We start from the raw sequence: 14,678 nt of genomic DNA on the forward strand, positions 1-14,678 counted from the left end.
GGGTCACGGGAAGCGGGGCACGAGACGAAGAGGAGCTCGGGCGAGGCGCGTGGGCTCGCGGCGGCGCGAAAGCCGAGGTGACGGGGCGGCGAGCGGTGTCGGAGTCCGGCCGGCGGCGGCGGCGGCACGAGGGGAGGCCGGCGAGCGGCGGCGCGTGGGTCCGACCGGGCCCCAGATGGGCTCGGCGGGCTGGCTGCGGGCTGCGACAGGTCGCGCGGGCCGGCAGCGGGCGTGGAGGCCACGTGTCGCACCCGGGTTGGCTGGAGGCGGCGGCGGCGGACGTGTCCGGCGCGAACGGACGCGTCCGGCGGCGGGAGATGAGGGGAGCTAGGGTTTTTGCCCGAAAATGGAGGGGGAGGGGACGTTTTTATAGGTAGAGGGAGCTAGGAGAGTCCAAATGGGGTGCGGTTTTCGGCAACGCGATCGTGATCGAACTACCGAGATGATGGAGGGGGTTTAGGTGGGTTTTGGGTCACTTTGGAGAGGTGTTGGGCTGCAACACACACGAGGCCTTTTCGGTTCCTCGGTTAACCGTTGGAATATCAAACGATGTCCAAATGGCACGAAACTTGACAAGCGGTCAACCGGTAGTAAACCAAGGCCGCTTGGCAAGTCTCGGTCCAATCCGAGAACATTTAACACCCACACACGAAAAGAGGTAAAAGGGGACACCGGATGACATAGGAGCACCGGAATGCAAAACGGACAACGGGGAAAATGCTTGGATGCATGAGACGAACACGTATGCAAATATGATGCACATGATGACATGATATGAGATGCATGACAAAGACAAAAACAGCACGGAGGCAAAAACCCAACAACAGGAATCTCATAACTTAGTGCCAAAAAAGGCAAGAGTTGGAATACAAATATGGCATGTTACATATGGGGCGTTACAAATTTGCCGCGCACCGGGGAGGTTCGGGCGTGTGAATGGCCTTCCGAGGATTTCTTAAGAGCAACCGGGATTGATTTTCATGAGTTGGCTCATAATGCAGGCATCACCGCTTTCCTCCATGACCAATGCGATCGTATCTCTTACTCACAAATACCTTTGTGCAAAACTTTCATTTTCATTCTAGGAACTCACCACCTACGGTGGAGTTTCATTTATATGATGAGCATAAGGAGATGTCACTTCATGATTTCTTTCGGATTTGTTTAGTCCCTTTTGGGGGCAAGACAGAAGAACCACATCGTGATGATGTGGAGGGATTTGTTAATACTATCACTGTAGGGGAAACTAGGATGGTTTCCGATGCACGAATCACTAGCATACATTTTCCTGTCTTACATTACTTTGCATTATTTGCTAGTCATTGCTTAATTGGTAGCGGAAACTGTGGAAACCTTAGTATCCCTGATATTATTATTTTTCTCCAAGGTTTATGCAGTGATAACACTTTTAGTATGGGCGACATTATTGCTAGACAGTTAAGTATGAACCGTACTAAGGGTCCCATCTTTGGAGGCATCTATGCTACATGCCTACCTGCACATTTTAACATACCTATTAGGCATGCTGAGAAGGAAGAAAAAGTGCTGCCTCGTGTTTATCTAGATTATAAAAGTATGGTGGCACATGATTTTATTGTTAAGAACAGGGCAGGAGAGCTTAAATATCAATTGTTCTTTAATAAACATCACCCTGAGACTATTACCTTGCCTACTCCTGCTTTGTTTGATTTGATTGTAGGCACGTACCTTGTTCCGTTGACGGCTATCCATGCCTACCGGAACCCTGCACCAGCCGAGGAGCCAGAACCGGAACCACAATTTGATCCTTCATGACAATCTAACTATCAGTGGGATCCGGAGATGATTGCCGGCCAGTGGCAATCGGGGCCTTCTTCTTCCTCATCGCAGTACGACCCCAACAACTATTATTATGGATATCAGCCAGGCCAGCCGTGGCCATAGACCAACTTAGGCCAAAAGCCTAAGCTTGGGGGAGTACGTATTTCCCACCGACATTACATTTATGTTCACACACACTCATTGCTAGATGTCGGTGCTCATACTTTTTCATTGTATCATCCATGCTAGTTTATTTCCTTTTATGCTTTCTTCTTGTGTGTTTAATAAACCTTAAGAAAAAACCAAAAAATTTAGTTGTAGCTTTTAATTAATTTACTTTCCATGCTTGTAGTAGTAATTAAAAAGATAACCCAAAAATATTTCCTGTTCTTCTTTTGCTTGTTGGGAGCTTTCCCGTGTAAATAGTTTTATTTCTTTTCTTGTCTTTGGGGGTCAGTAGGAGAAGACCATGATTAAATTGTTGAAATGGCTCTTATATGCATTATTGTTTATCTAACAAAAGAGCCCATATTGCCTTGTCTTCTCCTGTTTATTGAATGTTCGCAGATTCCAGCTTAGTCCAATGCACGTGCACTCTTATTATTATTCACATCATTCGGTCATGCAAGTGAAAGGCAATTATGATGATATATGATGGACTGACTGAGATGAGAAAATCTGGTACGAACTCGACCTCTTTTGTTTTTGTAAATATGATGAGTTCATCATTCTTGATTCAGCTTGTTATGAATAAACATGTTTGCAATGACAATTAGAGATCATAGTTGCTTGTGCCATGCTTGATTAGCTATGAGTTATAATGGTTTACCTTGCGTGCCAACATGCTATTAAAATGGTTATGATGTGGTATGATAGGGTGGTATCCTCCTCTGAATGATTTAAGTGACTTGACATGGCACATGTTCACACATGTAGTTGAAACAAATCAACATAGCCTTCACGATATTTATGTTCATGGTGGATTATATCCTACTCACGCTTGCATTCATTGTTTATTAATTTTAATGCATGTACATGGTTGTTGTCGCTCTCTAGTTGGTCGCTTCCCAGTCTTTTGCTAGCCTTCACCTGTACTAAGAGGGAATATTGCTTGTGCATCCAAACTCCTTAAACCCCAAAGTTATTCCAGATGAGTCCACTATACCTTCCTATATGCGGTATCTACATACCATTCCAAGTAAATTTGTATGTGCCAAACCCGAAACCTTCAAATAATCATCTTGTTTTGTATGCTTGAATAGCTCATGTATCAACTAGGGTTGTCTATATCTTCCATGTTAGGCGGGTTATTCTCAAGAGGAGTGGACTTCGCTCCTCACTCACGAGATAAATGGCTGGTCACCGGGATGCCCAGTCCCATGCTTTATGCAAACTAAATCAAAATAGTTGCAAACAAAACTCCCCCTGGGACCTGATGTATGTTGGAGGCACTCGTTGTTTCGAGCAAGCCATGGATTAATGTTTGTTGGTGGAGGGGGAGTATAGACTTTACCATTCTGTTTGGGAACCGCCTATAATGTGTGTAGCATGGAAGATATCGCCATCTCTTGGTTGTTATGTTGACAATGAAAGTATACCGCTCAAAATGTTAATTACCTCTATTTTAAAACCGAGCTCTGGCACCTCTACAAATCCCTGCTTCCCTCTGCGAAGGGCCTATCTATTTACTTTTATGTTGAGTCATCACCACCTTATTAAAAAGCACTAGCTGGAGAGCGCAGCTGTCATTTGCCTTCATTATTGTTAATTTATATTGGGTGTGACTATGATTGGATCTCTTTTACCATGAATTACAATGTCTAGTCAGTCCTTGATCTTTAAAGGTGCTCTGCATTTATGTTTTGTGGTCTCAGAAAGGGCTAGCGAGATACCATCTTGTTATATCATATTATGATTGTTTTGAGAAAGTGTTGTCATCCGAGATTTATTATTATGGCTTGCTAGTTGATTATGCTATTGATATGGGTAATCATGAGACCTGAGAATTATTGCAAATGTGGTTAGTTATAATCTTTGCTGAAAACTTGAATGCTAGCTTGACATATTTACAACAACAAGAGCAAACCGAGTTTGTAAAAGTTTTTCTTTATTTCATTCAGTTTGTCAACTGAATTGCTTGAGGACAAGCAAGGGTTTAAGCTTGGGGGAGTTGATACGTCTACGTCGTATCTACTTTTCCAAACACTTTTGCCCTTATTTTGGACTCTAACTTGTATGATTTGAATGGAACTAACCCGGATTGACGCTGTTTTCAGCAGAATTGCCATGATGTTGTTTTATGTGTAGAAAACAAAAGTTCTCGGAATGACCTGAAACTCCACGGAATATCTTACAATAAATAATAATAAATCCTTGCCAAAGATGAAGACCAGGGGGCCCACACCCTTCTCACGAGGGTGCCCCGCCCCCCCTAGGGCGCGCCCCCTACCTCATGGGCCCCCTGGAGACCTCCCGACTCCAAATCCAACTCTATATAACTGCTTTCGGGGAGAAAAAAATAGGGGAGAAGAAATCATCGCGTTTTATGATACGGAGCCGCCGCCAAGCCCTAAAACCTCTTGGGAGGGCTGATCTAGAGTCCATTCGGGGCTCCGGAGAGGGGGATTCGTCATCGTCATCATCATCAACCATCCTCCATCACCAATTTCATGATGCTCACCGCCGTGCATGAGTAATTCCATCGTAGGCTTGCTGGACGGTGATGGGTTGGATGAGATTCATCATGTAATCGAGTTAGTTTTGTTAGGGTTGGATCCCTAGTATCCACTATGTTCTGAGATTGATGTTGCTATGACTTTGCTATGCTTAATGCTTGTCACTAGGGCCCTAGTGCCATGATTTCAGATCTGAACTTATTATGTTTTCACCAATATATGGGAGTTCTTGATCCTATCTTGCAAGTCTATAGTCACCTATTATGTGTTATGATCCATTAACCCCGAAGTGACAATAATCGGGATACTTACCGATGATGACCATAGTTTGAGGAGTTCATGTATTCACTATGTGCTAATGCTTTGTTCCGGTTCTCTATTAAAAGGAGGCCTTAATATCCCTTGGTTTCCATTAGGACCCCGCTGCCACGGGAGGGTAGGACAAAAGATGTCATGCAAGTTCTTTTCCATAAGCACGTATGACTATATTCGGAATACATGCCTACATTACATTGACGAATTGGAGCTAGTTCTGTGCCACCCTATGTTATGACTGTTACATGATGAACCACATCCGGCATAATTATCCATCATTGATCCGATGCCTACGAGCTTTCCATATACTGGTTTACGCTTATTTACTATCCTGTTGCTATTGTTACAATCACTACAAAGTACCGAAAATATTACTTTGCTTTCATTACTCTTTTGTTACCGTTACTGCCGGTGTCAAAACCAGCGGGTGATAATTGATTTGATCCTGCTCAAAAACAGAAACTTTTGCACCCAGGATATTAGTTTTCCTTTTTTACAGAAGCGCAATAAAATACTGATTATTTTTGAAGAGGATTAAAAAACAATTTTCCTAGGACTTCCTAATTTCTCAGGATTTTTTAGTTACAGAAGTATTCGAAATATCTAGATTGCTACAGACTATTCTGTTTTTGACAGATTCTGTTCTTCGCGTGTTTTTTGCTTATTTTGATGCATATATGGCTAGTATCGGGGGGTATGAACCATGGAAAAGTTGGAATATAGTATGTACTACACCAATATAAATAAATAATGAGTTCATAATAGTACCAAAAGTGGTGATTTAGTTTCATATACTAACGGAGCTTACGAGATTTTCTGTTGGAGTTTTGTGTTGTGAAGTTTTCAAGTTTTGGGTAAGGATTTGATGGACTATGGAATAAGGAGTGGAAAGAGCCTAAGCTTGGGGATGCCCAAGGCACACCAAGGTAATATTCAAAGATTTCAAAAAGCCTAAGCTTGGGGATGCCCCGGGAAGGCATCCCCTCTTTCGTCTTCATCTATCGGTAACTTTACTTGAGGCTATATGTTTATTCACCACATGGTATGTGTTTTGCTTGGAGCGTCTTGTATGATTTGAGTATTTGATTTTTAGTTTGCCACAATCATCCTTACTGTACACACCTTTTGGGAGAGACACGCATGAATCGTGATTTATTAGAATACTCTATGTGCTTCACTTATATCTTTTGAGCAAGGCAATTTTGCTCTAGTGCTTCACTTATATCTTTTTAGAGCACGGCGGTGGTTTTATTTTATAGAAATTGATGAACTCACGTACTTCACTTATATCATTTTGAGAGTATTTAGAACAGCATGGTAATTTGCTTTGGTTATAAAATTAGTCCTAATATGATAGGCATCCAAGAGGGATATAATAAAAACTTTCATACGAAGAGCATTGAATACTATGAGAAGTTTGATTCCTTATGATTGTTTTGAGATACGAAGATGGTGATATTAGAGTCGTGCTAGTAAGTAGTTGTGAATTTGAGAAATACTTGTGTTAAAGTTTGTGAGTCCCGTAGCATGCACGTATGGTGAACCATTATGTGATGAAGTCGGAGAATGATTTATTTATTGATTGTCTTCCTTATGAGTGGCAGTCGGGGACGAGTGATGGTATTTTCCTACCAATCTACCCCCTAGGAGCATGTGTGTAGTACTTTGTTTCGATGACTAATAGATTTTTGCAACAAGTATGTGAGTTCTTTATGACTAATGTTGAGTCCATGGATTATACGCACTCTCACCTTTCCGCCATTGCTAGCCTCTCTAGTACCGCGCAACTTTCACCGGTACCATAAACCCACCACATATCCTTCCTCAAAACAGCCACCATACCTACCTATTATGTCATTTCCATAGCCATTCCGAGATATATTGCCATGCAACTTTCCACCGTTCCATTTATTATGACACGCTCCATCATTGTCATATTGCTTTGCATGATCATGTAGTTGACATCGTATTTGTGGCAAAGCCACCGTTCATCAATATACATGTCGCTCTTGATTCATTGCACATCCTGGTACACCGCTGGAGGCATTCACACAGAGTCATATTTTGTTCTAAGTGTAGAGTTGTAATCTTTGAGTTGTAAGTAAATAAAAGTGTGATGATCTTCATTATTAGAGCATTGTCCCATGTGAGGAAAGGATGATGGAGACTATGACTCCCCCAGAAGTCGGGATGAGACTCCGGACGAAAAATAAAAAATAGAAAAATAATAATAATAAAAAGAGGCCAAAAAAACGAGAGAATTCCCAAATAAAAAAATGAGAGAAAAGAGAGAAGGGGAAATGTTACTATCCTTTTACCACACTTGTGCTTCAAAGTAGCACCATGATCTTCATGATAGAGAGTCTCCTATGATATCACTTTCATATACTAGTTGGAATTTTCATTATAGAACTTGTCTTGTATGTTCCAATGATGGGCTTCCTCAAAATGCCCAAGGTCTTCGTGAGCAAGCGAGTTGGATGCACACCCACTTAGTTTTCTTTTTGAGCTTTCATAAACTTATAGCTCTAGTGCATCCGTTGCATGGCAATCCCTACTCACTCACATTGATATCTATTGATGGGCATCTCCATAGCCTGTTGATAAGCCTAGTTGATGTGAGTCTATCTCATTCTTTTTATCTTCTCCACAACCACCGTCTATTCCACCCATAGTGCTATGTCCATGGCTCACGCTCATGACATATTGTTGATTGGAAATGATGTAGAATTTCTGGATAGCATAAAAGGATACTTGAATAAAAGTTTTTCAATGAAAGACTCAGTGAAGCTACTTAAATATTGAGCATCAAGATCTATAGGGATAGACCGAGATGCTTAATAGGACTGTCACAAAGCACATACCTTGACAAGATTTTGAAGGAGTTCAAAATGCATCAGTCAAAGAAAGGGTTCTTGCCTGTGTTATAAGGTGTGAAGTTGAGTTAGACTCAAAACCCGACAACGGCAGAATATAGATAGAGAATGAAAGTCATTCCCTATGCCTCTGTCATAGGTTCTAAGTCTCGATCTAGATACATATTAAAAGTGGGAGCAATTAGCTAGAGTAGCTCCGTGCAGAGCATTGTAGACATAGAAATTTGCTAAATTGTAGGATCGAAAGTATGTCTAGAGGGGGGGGGTGATTAGACTACTTGAACAAATAAAAATCTAGCCTTTTCCCAATTTTAAGTCTTGGCAGATTTTAGCAACTTAGCACTAGTCAAGTAAACAACCTACACATGCAAGTCTAAGAGTATAGCAGCGGAATGTAAAACATTGCACATGAAGGTAAAGGGAGGAGTTTGGAGGGAGCAAATGCAATGTAGACACGGAGATTTTTGGCGTGGTTCTGATAGGTGGTGCTATCGTACATCCACATTGATGGAGACTTCAACCCACGAAGGGTAACGGTTGCGCAAGTCCACGGAGGGCTTCACCTGAGGGAGTCCTGGACTAAGGGGTCCTCGGCCGTCCCGCCTGTTAGCCATGGGCCGAACTGATGGGCTGTGAAGATACAAGGACCGGAGACTCCACCCGTGTCCGGATAGGACTCTCCTTGGCGTGGAAGGCAAGCTTGGCGACCATTGTGTAACCGACCTTGTGTAACCCTAGATCCCTCCCGTGTCTATAGAAACTGGAGGGCTAGGTCCGTAGATAGGCCGAATCCCGAATAATCATAGCCAGGTTAGACTCTTAGGGTTTAGCCATTATGATCTCGTGGTAGATCAACTCTTGTAATACTCATATTCATCAAGATCAATCAAGTAGGACGTAGGGTATTACCTCCATAGAGAGGGCCCGAACCTGGGTAAAACATTGTGTCCCCCGTCTCCTGTTACCATCGATCCTAGACACACAGTTCGGAACCCCCTACCCGAGATCCGTCGGTTTTGACACCGACATTGGTGCTTTCATTGAGAGTTCCACTATGCCGTCCTCAAAAGGTTTGATGGATCTTTCAATCATCCACAATGATGCTGTCATAGGAGAAGTCTTCCTCCTAGGACAAATCTTCGTGTTTGGCAGCTTCGCACTACGGGCCAACTCGCTTGGCCATTTGGAGCAGATCGAAAGCTACGCCCCTGGCCACCAGGTCAGATTTGGAAGCCTAAACTACGTCGTGGATATCCGTGGAGACTTGATCTTCAATAGATTCGAGACCACGACAGCCGCTCCCAGTCACCACGATGAACATGATGTGGATCGATCATCGGGCCATACCCTAGAAATCGCACCTGAAACCGCTCTGGCCTTAGATCCAGAGAAGGTCATGCCATCCGAGGACAGGAAGCTCAACCCCGCCACGGAGGCCGCAGACTCTACGGCATTGGAGCCGCACACATACTCAACTTCAAGTAACATCTGTATCTCCGGAGCTACGGACTCGTTTCCGGTTATAAGTTCCGAACTATGCGTGTCCGCGCATGTCGAGCATGATCGTTTATCGATCACCGAATTCAGCGCCGCGAACATCTTCCGGCACTCACCCTTGGGCGACATGCTAAATTCATTAAAAAATCTATCCTTAGCAGGGGATTTACAGCCGAACTATATCTGGTTCGAACTAGAAGCTGATGACAGGGAATTTCGCTCCCCACCCGCCACCCACTTTATAGCCACTGTCAAAAGACTTAACTGACATGCTCGATTACGGCTCTGATGACATCGACGGTATGGATGATGATGCCAGAGAAGAAGAGGCCAAGGACCCACCGTTCACCAGACGTTGGACGGCCACTTCCTCGTACGATGTATACATGGTGGATGCACCAAAGGAGAACAACGATGATGACAAAGAAGATCCAGTTGAGGATAAACCTCCTGAGATACAATCGAAACACCAGCATCAGCGGCGCCACTCTAAGTCACGCCGCAGTAAAGATAGCAACACCGACACAAGAGAAGATAACACTCCGGAAGGTGCCGAAGACAACGAAGACCCCGTTGACGCAGCTACCGAACAGGATGAACAGGAAGATAGGCAGGTTAGCCCTGGTAAACAGGCCACGCACGAGGACTCGGAGGACAGTAACTATCTTCCGCTCTCTGAGGATGAGGCGAGCCTCGGCACCGAGGATTTCATCGTGCCTGAGGAACCTCTTGAGCAGGAGCGCTTCAAGCGCCAGCTAATAGCCACCGCAAGAAGCCTGAAAAAGAAGCAGCAACAACTTCAAGCTGATCAAGACCTGTTAAATGATAGATGGACTGATATCCTGACAGTCGAAGAATACGGCCTTAAGCGCCCAACCAGAAGCTACCCGAAGAGCAAATTGCTACCTCAGTTCGATGGTGAGGCGCTGGAGTCCATACCATCATCACACAACGAGGCTGACCGACTACCACGTGGTCGGGATAAAGAGGCAACTCAAGCCGAACACCAGCCCGCCCCGCCTCATTATAAAGGCAGAGATAAAACAGCTCGTGGTCACACATATGACCTCCGGCAGGACCTGAACAACAGAACCGGGCATACCAGATCGATCTACGGATCGCGAGAACGTACCTCGACACCTATTGATGGCTATCTATTCGGACGTGACAAGCCTAGTCATGCACGGGCCGAACACTGCAGACGGACCCCATCAGAGCTATGTCACGATGCGGCCCGATATAGAGGTGCCGCACACCCTCTTTGCTTCACTAATGAAGTAATGGATCACGAATTCCAAGAAGGGTTTAAACCCGTAAATATTGAATCATACGATGGAACAACTGACCCCGTGGTGTGAATCGAGGACTTTATTCTCCACATTCACATGGCTCGTGGAGATGACCTCCACGCCATCAAATACCTCCCTTTAAAGCTCAAAGGGCCAGCTCGGCACTGGCTAAATGATAACCCACAAGTATAGGGGATCGCAACCGTTTTCGATAAGTAAGAGTGTCGAACCCAACGAGGAGCTAAAGGTAGAACAAATATTCCCTCAAGTTCTATCGACCACTGATACAACTCTACGCACGCTTGACGTTCGCTTTACCTAGAACAAGTATGAAACTAAAAGTATTTTGTAGGTGTTGTTGGATAGGTTTGCAAGGTAATAAAGATTACGTAAATAAAAATTAGGGGCTGTTTAGGTAAAGACACAACTAAGTTAGTTTTAGTAAAGAGCTTTTTGTTACGAGAAAGTTTTTGTCCCTAGGCAATCGATAACTAGACCGGTAATCATTATTGCAATTTTATATGAGGGAGAGGCATAAGCTAACATACTTTCTCTATTCGGATCATATACAGTTATGATTGGAACCCTAGCAAGCATCCGCGACTACTAAAGATCATTAAGGTAAAACCCAACCATAGTATTAAAGTATCAAGTCCTCTTTATCCCATACGCAAACAACCTACTTACTCGGGTCTATGCTTCTGTCACTCACGCCACCCACCATAAGCAAATCATGAACATATTGCAAACCCTACAGCGGGAATCCCTCACACTTGCGCGACACGGAGAGCGCCATAGGACAGCACCAATAATAAAACATGCAACTCAAACCAATCACGATCATCAAATAACCCATAGGACAAAACAGATCTACTCAAACATCATAGGAAAGCCATACATCATTGGAAAATAATATATAGCGTTGAGCACCATGTTTAAGTAGAGATTACAGCGGGTAAGAGAGAGTTTACACCGCTGCATAGAGGGGGGAAGAGTTGGTGATGATGGCGGTGAAGTTGTTGGTGAAGATTGCGTTGATGATGATGGCCCCCGATGGCACTCCGGTGCCACCGGAAGCGAGGGGGAGAGAGCCCCCCTCCTTCTTCTTCTTCCTTGACCTCCTCCCTAGATGGGAGAAGGGTTTCCCCTCTGGTCCTTGGTCTCCATGGCATGGGAGGGGCGAGAGCCCCTCCGAGATCGGATCTGTCTCTCTGTCTCTCTCTGTTTCTGTGTTCTCAGATTCTACCCTTTCACCGTTTCTTATATTCCCGGAGATCTGTAACTCCGACTGGGCTGAAATTTTAACACAATCTCTATCCGGATATTAGCTTTCTTGTGGCGAAGGAAGGGCATCAACCACCTTACGGGGTGACCACGAGGGTCAGGGGCGCGCCCCCTGCCTCGTGCCTCCCTCGGGCACCGTCTCGCATGGATTTTTCTTCCCAAAAATCATATATATTCCAAAAAAAATCTTTGTTGGTTTTTATCCCGTTTGAACTCCGTTTGATATGGATATTCTGCGAAACAAAAAACATGCAACAAACAGGAACTGGCACTGGGCACTGGATCAATATGTTAGTCCCAAAAATAGTATAAAAACTTGCCAAAAGCATATGAAAGTTGTAGAATATTGGCATGGAACAATAGAAAATTATAGATACGACAGAGATGTATCACTAAACAGCCTGCCCAAAAATTCTATTGGCAGTTGGGAGGACTTGGAAGAAGCCTTCCTTGACAACTTCCAAGGTACATATGTCCGGCCACCATATGCCGATGACTTAAGTCACATTGTCCAGCAACCCGGAGATTCAGCCAGGAAGCTCTGGACTAGGTTCTTAGTTAAAAAGAACCAAATCGTCGACTGTCCAGACGCGGAAGCCCTAGCGGCCTTCAAACACAGCATCTGGGATGAGTGGCTCGCTCGCCATCTCGGTCAAGAAAAAACAAAATCCATGCCATCCCTTACCGCTCTGATGACCCGTTTTTGCGCGGGAGAAGACAGCTGGCTCGCTCATAGAAGCTACAGCGCTAGCGATCCGGGCAGCTCCGAAGTTCGGGACAACAATGGCAAACCACGATGCAGCAAATACAAACTCTGCGATGATAAGGAAAGAATGCATGACACAGCGATTAACGCCGGATTCAGCGGCCCCAAATCCGGTCAACGGAAGAAGCCATTTAAGGCAAATAGAGATGGACCATCCAATTTGGACAAGATATTGGACCGGCCCTGCCAGATTCATGGCCACCCCAACAAACCAACTAATCATACCAACAGAAGTTGTTGGGTCTTCAAGCAGGCCGGCAAGCTCAATGCTGAACACAAGGGGAGGAGGCCGCCAGGCTATAGCGATGACGAAGAGGCTCACCAACCAAATTCCGGGGGTCAGAAGCAATCCCCCCCCCCCAAAGTGAAAACAATGAACATGGTATAGGTGACACACAACTCTATAGGGGAGCTGGAGAGACACTCCCTCCGGACGTAGGATCACACTACGGCGACCTCAGCCGAAGTACAAAGTGGTCTCATTAAACTGCATACCTTGTTCGTTGTTAAGCCACTGGTCTCCATTCAACAGGATCGACCAAGTTTGGAGCAGGACTAGCAGTTCGGCTTCTGCCGTCCGCCTGCATATACCTGCGAAATGTGTACCGCGTATACATAACTATGCACTTAAAATAGCCTGGGCATCGGCGGAAGCACAACACAGACGGGTCTACAAGTACTCCCATAACCTACTTACCTTTTTCCTTTTTTATATATTACTCTTTATTTTTCCATCATCTTTCACCACAGGTAGCGCAAAGACTGGTCATCTCATGGACTGTATCAGAGTCCGGGTTCATAAATTGGCCCAACGGCTACTCCTGTTAAGGAGCCCCTTCACCGAGGAAAGGCGGCGCGGACGTGTGACAGGAGGTCCAAAATAACTTTTTGTATATCGCACTCCCTATTTTTTTGAGCCTGTAAAGTGCCTGTTTCCTCAGCCGCCGACCCCTGGAATGTCAAATAGCCGGGGTTGTGCCGTTATTATCCATAAAATGACAATTGGCATGTCAGTTAGGTTCTAGTGAACATACTCCGTATCCGGTATCCACTTTTATATAAAGAACCGAATTTTGCTCCTTTTTGTTGTTTCACACACCCACCTCGGCATTCCTTTCCAGGGGCTTGACATTGGAACAAAAAGAGTTTCCATCAAAGTCTGAACAGCTTCATAGCATACTTCGGCGTCGCGAGTTCGGCCTTATATGCATCAGCTCCGAATCATGTCTTGGGTCAATAGTTGGGTTGACCGGCTCCTGTGCTTGCTACCTTACGTTTCGCTCTATCGGCTAGGGTAGTAAAGGGAGAACTACTGCGATTGTGTTTCTAGTTCACCTGGTCAAACACCTCAGTAGAGAAAACCGAAAACTGACTGTCATGATGCGGCGAGAGCTGGTCAACCGCTCGACGACTTAACCAGATCCTTTGAGATTCCCCCGTATTATACGAAGGACCTTCTTTTGGGTCATACATGTAACGCACCGCATTGGGATAAGCTGCGTACATAATAGGATCTATATCGTAGATCCACCATAAAACTAATATGGCTAAGTTAAAGTGTTAACGCCCTGTAGTCCGATTGCCTAGTTCACCGCATTAACACCTCATTTTTGGACCAAGGCATTGGGTTAAGAGTGATCAATTGCTTTTCCGAACACCCCTGTATTTCCTACGAGGGGGCTGAAGCCGACGACTAGAAATCTTTCAGATTATACAAAAACGGCCGCACAGGAGGATTCAAAGCTTTTAAGCAACTCTAAAATAAACTTTATTATTTCATAATATTGTCTTTCACAATGTCAATACATCTCACTCGAATATTATATCTTTCGAGCACTGACCCTCTACCAACCGGGCAGCCGCTAAGACATCTTCGAAGTAATGCTCTAGTGCGTAATGGTCCTTGCCCTTGGGTGGACTCTTCGCTGCAACATCGATGGTCTTCATCTTCGTCCAGTATGTTTTCACATGGGCAAGGGCCATCTGTGCACCTTCAATGCACGTTGATCGGTTAACAGCATCTATGCGCGGCACCGTGGCAGCAGGTCACCACACCAAACCAAAATAACTATCCGGAATTGGCTCGGTCGGCCATAGCCGGACTATGACGTCTTTCAAGGCAGCGCCGGATATCCGGTACAGTTCTGCCCATTGGGTCATCTGCTTGCTCAGCAAC

The sequence above is a fragment of the Triticum aestivum genome, chromosome 3A (assembly GCF_018294505.1).
Source record: "Triticum aestivum cultivar Chinese Spring chromosome 3A, IWGSC CS RefSeq v2.1, whole genome shotgun sequence".
Lineage (NCBI taxonomy): Eukaryota > Viridiplantae > Streptophyta > Magnoliopsida > Poales > Poaceae > Triticum > Triticum aestivum.